Source organism: Amblyomma americanum, chromosome 4 (assembly GCF_052857255.1).
Source record: "Amblyomma americanum isolate KBUSLIRL-KWMA chromosome 4, ASM5285725v1, whole genome shotgun sequence".
NCBI lineage: Eukaryota > Metazoa > Arthropoda > Arachnida > Ixodida > Ixodidae > Amblyomma > Amblyomma americanum.
In genome coordinates, this window is record NC_135500.1 from 217669569 (window position 1) to 217675834 (window position 6266).

The following is a 6266-nucleotide window of genomic DNA, read 5'->3' on the forward strand; positions in this document are numbered from 1 at the left end:
GCACAGCATTAAGACTACGTATCTTGGTTAAGTCAACGAAGGTCTACAGACATAACTCAGTAAATGCGTTGTGTACTTCGGGAACCCAATAAGCAGGCACCTGAAAGGGGCTCGTGGCAGCATCCGATCAGCGCGTTCCTTTAAAAGCGGTTTATTCACCTGAAACTGAAAAATCTTTCCTTTTTTCTATCAACAGCTCTTTAGTTCTTAAAAAGAGAAGATACATGCATATGTATGCAGTTCTAAACTGACCTCGAGGACCTGTCATATTCTGTGCCTTATGACCATGCACTACTTTCAGATTGCGCATCGTTGAAATCAAGGTTAGGTGCAGTCCGTCCAAAACGTGTCAGATCTGTCTCTTGGCCACTTATTCTAAACATTTCTCAACATACGCATCTGCTCGCTAAATTGCGCTGCAGGCGGCTCACTGGGTGCATGTATATAGCTTTCCGGGTAACTGCTGCCACCGATACACGCGTTCGTAATTATGTTCTACGAGTAACGCTTCGGTTACTGGCAGCAGTGGCAAGGGATAAGTGAAACCACTTTTTAATGTGTCGCATCGGTTTCTCGTGTGTCTGGCACACTCCAGTGGTTTCTTGGTCAGCCTCAAAGGGGATTCTTTCAATCCCCTGCACGGTACTCCCTCTTTGTCACGTGCGACGAATCAACTAACCAACCAACGCCAACATTTTTGAGACGCCGTTGTAGTGTGTGTTTCGATTTTGGTTCGATCTTGGAATGCAAGACTCATCAAGAACGAAGCGTCAGCTATCCCTCAAAGGAAGCCCTTCAGGCAATATGGCGTCGACCGATTCACATGGCGCCGCCGTTAATCCGATTAAGCTCTAGTTAATCCCCTTTCATCTGCCACACCCTGCGATTTCACGCTGTCAGGTACAAAGGGATCTGTCAAGGGGAGAATCGGTGAACGCTATTGGCTGGAGGGGCCTCTGAGGGTCATGTGCCTCTTCTTTGTCGAGTTGTGGAGGAAACATGGCGCCCGCATAGCTATTTGCCATCCGCAATGGAATAGATAAACTGTGCTTCGAAATGCTACAATGGCGTCTCGAAGTAATATCAGTCATACTTTAAGTGACCATCAAAAGCGGACAATTCTTTCAGCCTGCGTTCGACCAGCAAGTCTCCTTCGGCGGCTCTGGAAGGGCATACATTTTTCACCATCACTCGGAAGGAGTACGAGTACGACTGAAGATAACAGCCGCAGCCTTAAACGTTTAGTTGTGCCGATACGTGCTACTGAAACGTTGCGAGATCTCATTGGGGGATGGGCGGGAGGTTGCAGAAATTTTTAAAATTAATCAAATAAAAAGCACAACGGCTAAGGCAGGGGAGTGCGAGGAGTTGCCGTTTTATTTCAACGCACGCATCATATCTACGCGCACTCATTCCTTCTTGTTGTGCCTGCTGCATTCCTTCAATGAAGCATCCCCACGTATCCCGCTTTCTTATTCCTGATAAAAAATAAAAAGACGAATAAAATACTATTGAATAATCCGCACAGCATATATAAAGACAATATCAATTAGATCTGGCCTAGCAGCAAATTATCCGGCTATCACAAAACATTAGAACAACGTTTTGAATTTTTTGTGCGAACAGTAGTAATGTGAGAAATGAGCACATATAACGTTTACGTTATATTTTGTGCGTTAGTCTAACGTCCAAACTAAGCATGCATATAAATGGTGTATATTACCTTCGTGTTCTAAATGTTGATATAATTTCCGATGATGACTGCAGAACAGCGTTGCCAATACATATTTCAAGCAAGTGTGTGATCGCCTTTTCCCAGACCTCCTGTTCGTATACAGTTCAAGTACTTCCATGTACTGAGTTGTGCCTGCCACAGACTGCACACATGCGCCAAAATTTTATTAGAGGACTTCACTCATTACAAGTTCACCACCATGCTTACAGGGGATACTGCATGTACCACTTTTAGGTAGTGTCGAAACGTTACAACGTGATTTTTTTCTTTTGGTTTCGATCAAACGTTCAGCCATTGTTCGTGATGCCCTTTAATGTTAGCACTTCTGAAACGTTGCGTTGAAGCGATCTTTTCCTAAGCACAATAAAACTTTTAGGCGACATGCACTTTCGCTATAACGGTATTAGTAGCACTGCAGGACGAGATCCTCCAATTGTGGGTGCACACAGCTCCAAACAACACATGGCAAGGAGCACAACTAATGCATACAACTCATACGCTGAGGTTCGGTTGGCTTCATACGCACTCACGTAGATAGTCACAAAGGGTGTCGCGTTAAGTGATTGTGGTGAATCGGTAATAGGTAAAGTTTTCCCATGAATATTCGGTTCTATGAATGCAATCTGTTCGGGTACAATCCGAGAGATTGAACTTCAAATTTCTTTTAGTTGAAGAAAGGCAGGTACCCAGGAAAGGAATTTCGGAAGGTGTGTGTGTGTGAGAGAGGGGGGGGGGGGGGAATGGTTTGCTAACAGCGGGAACGGCTATAAGACGCAGCACTTGGTATACTCTAGCAATTGTGCCTTAAAGTTAGGAGTGAAAAGTTAAAATAATATTTACATAACAGCATTAACCTTACCTTTAGTTTTGATGTTAAACTAATATTCAAAATATAACCTAAAACGTATTTAGTCAGTTTCGAACACAAGCATAACGTTCCAATGCAACATGTAACGCTGCTACAACAGTTTTGGGAAGAGTTGTTCATACGGCTATTTCTTTGATGGACGTCTAATAAAGGTGCGGGAAAATTACTTCTGAAGTTTATTTGAAAGTTTCAGAACTTTTCGAAGAAATACGTTAAGGCCATACCAAATGTTTCACCTAAGACGTCCTGGAGAATTAAAAAAAAAAAACAGGCTTTCTGAGTTAGAAGAGCGCTTTCTTCGACATAGCATTGTCAGCGGTGTAGCGTATCAGAATACAGCTAAACCGTACTAGCTAGTAGGCTGGTTAATAATGGGCAGGCAACTTTTTAACCATTGCTATTAGTCTTCTTAGTATTGTGTTGCCCACCCTAAGTAATATCCATATCAGGTTCCGAATTTCGAAAACGCCGTTACCCTCGGCGCCGTGGCCCAACAAATTTGGCTACTTCGACGAGTTACGTACACTGCAGGGGTTCTTTGCCTGGAAGATTCTCGGATGCGCATGCATTTTAGCCCGACGTAGACAAAATTTGTTGGGCCACAGATGTAATAATAATAATAATAATAATAATAATAATAATAATAATAATAATAATAATAATAATAATAATAATAATAATAATAATTGGTTTTTGAGGAAAGGAAATGGCGCAGTATCTGTCTCATATATCGGCGGACACCTGAACCGCGCCGTAAGGGAAGGGATAAAGGAGCGAGTGAAAGAAGAAAGGAAGAAAGAGGTGCCGTAATGGAGGGTTCCGGAATAATTTCGACCACCTGGAGTCTTTAACGTGCACTGACATCGCACAGCACACGGGCGCCTTAGCGTTTTGCCTCGATAAAAACGCAGCCGCCGCAGTCGGGTTCGAACCCGGGAACTCCGGATCAGTATAGCCGAGCGCTCTAACCACCGAGCCACCGCGGCAGGTAGGTCACAGATGTGAAAACCGGTTTTGGGGGAAAGTATCTATCTCAAATATCGGTGGACACCTGAACCGCGCCGTAAAGGGAGATATAAAAGAGGGTGAGAGAGAAGAAAGAGGTGCCGTAGTGGAGGGCTCCGGAATAATTTCGACCACCTGGGGTATTTAACGTGCGCTGACATCGCACGGCACACGGGCGCCTTTTGCGTTCTGCCATCATCGAAACGCTGCCACCGCAGCCGGATTCTCTGTCCCCTCACCTCTTTCATTTCATTTCTCCATTCTGCCTGCTATCCTTTACTTCTGCTGCCCCAGCTCAGGTGCTTCTGTATCGATGGCAGATGCCGGGGCTAGGAAAAATCTTTTCCTTCCTTTTTGCTATTATTTTAATAAAAAAAGCACTACCACCAGCCGAATTCTAACACAGGAGTCGAACCCGGGAGTAGTCGAACGTCCTAACCACTGAGTCACCGCGGCGGGTCGTTGGGCCACAGTGACTGCGTTTTCCAAATTCTCAAAAGTGATATGGATATTATACTTACGGTGGGCTACACGCCCCTTAATAGGAGACTACCGGTAACAGATAAAAAGTTTACTCAATATTGGTTAAACAGCCTACTAGTTTGCACGTCTAACAATGCTATGCCTAAAAAAGCGCACTTCTAGTTCAAAAAGGCTAATTGTAAAAAATGAAGCAAACCTTCGGTGAAACACCCGGTACATTATGTTAACGCTTGACCGAAGTGTACTTCCTTAGCCGCACGTTTTTTTTTTTTTTATGCTGTCCATGTGATAGGGGGTCAGGGCTCCTCAAGCTGTTTCGCACAGCTTTTACCTGCCCTCCTCGTAACTTTCTTGTTGCGGAATAAATTTGATTGATTGATATTATTATGACGTATCGTTGCTACGTGGATATCAACCCATCAAGCCCATCGAGCAGCCACATTATATTCAGGGCGAGCGCCACAAGCTGTTTGGGCCTGAAGCCCATTTTTGGCTATTTTTCTACACGCAAACGCCACGGAAGCTTTAAAAAAAAAAAAAACACCTTTCCTCACCCACATATCTCACATTTACTTCTTCGTATTCAGGCTAGCGCTAGATACCGCAGCGCGCTTCGAAGAAGAAGAGGGCGATGAATCGGGAGAGACCTCGCAGGTGCCGCAGCCCTGCGACGCACAAGACCGGAATGAACCGGGCCCCGCGCAGTAAGCGAGCCGAGCAAGCCGAAGGCGCCGGGCGGAATGTTTACGAAACAAGCCGCATACGCTCCGCCGCCGGCAAGGCGACGGGCTTATCGATGACCCGCTTTCACGCGAGCTGCTACGCCGCCGGATGGAGCCCGGTTCGAATTGCACGCCGAGCTACTACTGCGACGATCGCGCCATGCCTTTCTGGGCGGTGCGTCGCAACCGCCTTCCGTGCAGCGAGCGAGGTCGAATGCGTCTTCGCTGCAGCTGCGCTCCGGAGGCAGCCACACTCGCCGTCGAGCTTGCCAACGTGGTCGTGAGCCCTCGCAGCAGTTGTCACTGCCCACCGGACCCGCAGAAGCACCGCGTTACCGAAAGACGCGCGTCAAAAACGAAGACGCGGGCGGCGCCCCGACAACCACTACTCAACAGAAAGGAATTTAGCACCGCGAGAAAAAGGTGCCCACAAATGATATTGTCTCCAACGACCACCCCCCTCTGGCCCCGTCCCTGTAGCGCAGTGGATAGCGCGTTGGACTTCTAATCCAAAGGTCCCGGGTTCGAATCCCGGCAGGGATGCAAACTTCCGTGTTGAGGACGTTTTTTTTTTTTTCGTTTGCTTCAGTGCATCTCTACGGGCCGCAGACACTTGCCATCATTTTCGCGTTTACGCGCTGCCGAACGCGCTCGTTTCCATGCTTTCTCCCGCGAAGCCGGCGGGACATTTATTTCAATGGCGGCAAAGCTAGCTAGCTTTTTTTTCCTCTCCGTTGACGATTACCGCATTCATCTAATCCAATGGTCCACATCACCTTCGGTCGTAGAGCTCAATAGTACGCGATTCGCGATTTTCCAACCGCCAATGCGCCAAGCAGGGATGGAGAACAGAGTGCCTGTTTTGCATGGCATAAACGCTTCGACTTACAAGAACTAACGCGCCGTTTTTTTTTTTTTATGGCTAAAAGGTCAACATGCGGGACCATGTGTCCACGGCACACTGATCCAACTTCTGGGAATACGCTGCTACAGTGGTTTTCAAGAGAGCACCGCAGCCAACGGAGCAGGAAGGCCTCCGCTACCTCCGCCCATGGAGGAAGAAAAACCGCCACCGCCGCGTCGCTCTTCGCGCAGGCGCAGTAGAGCGCGCAAAGCGGCGCTAGCGTCGCGTCGTCTGCTGCTGCTCCAAACAGCTCCGGCGCCACTCCGGACGCTTCGAGTTGAGTTGGGTGAGCGTTCTCAGCCATTGGAGAGAAACGTTCACTATTTATTTATTTGTGTATCCTCAGGGCCATGGGAATTAGAGAGGGGAGTGGGTACAGGCGTACAAGGAAAAGCAACAAGAACAAAATGGAACGGGCCTCGTGTTAACAAACGCTTACAGATGTGTCTACTCATACAATGCTAGCTATGGCGTTCTTGGAAAGCTGGTAATCTGATTGTTGCTGTCGGTGCGGGAAGGTGATTCCACTCTTCTGCTGTGCGACGTAAA

General features: G+C 47.2%; 1 non-coding gene across 1 annotated transcript; it reads left to right on the forward strand.

Moving 5' to 3' along the window:
• The first annotated feature begins 5283 nt into the window (after window positions 1-5283).
• On the forward strand, window positions 5284-5356 carry TRNAR-UCU (transfer RNA arginine (anticodon UCU)). The gene has a single exon. It is a non-coding gene; the product is annotated as a tRNA-Arg (tRNA).
• Window positions 5357-6266: the final 910 nt, after the last annotated feature.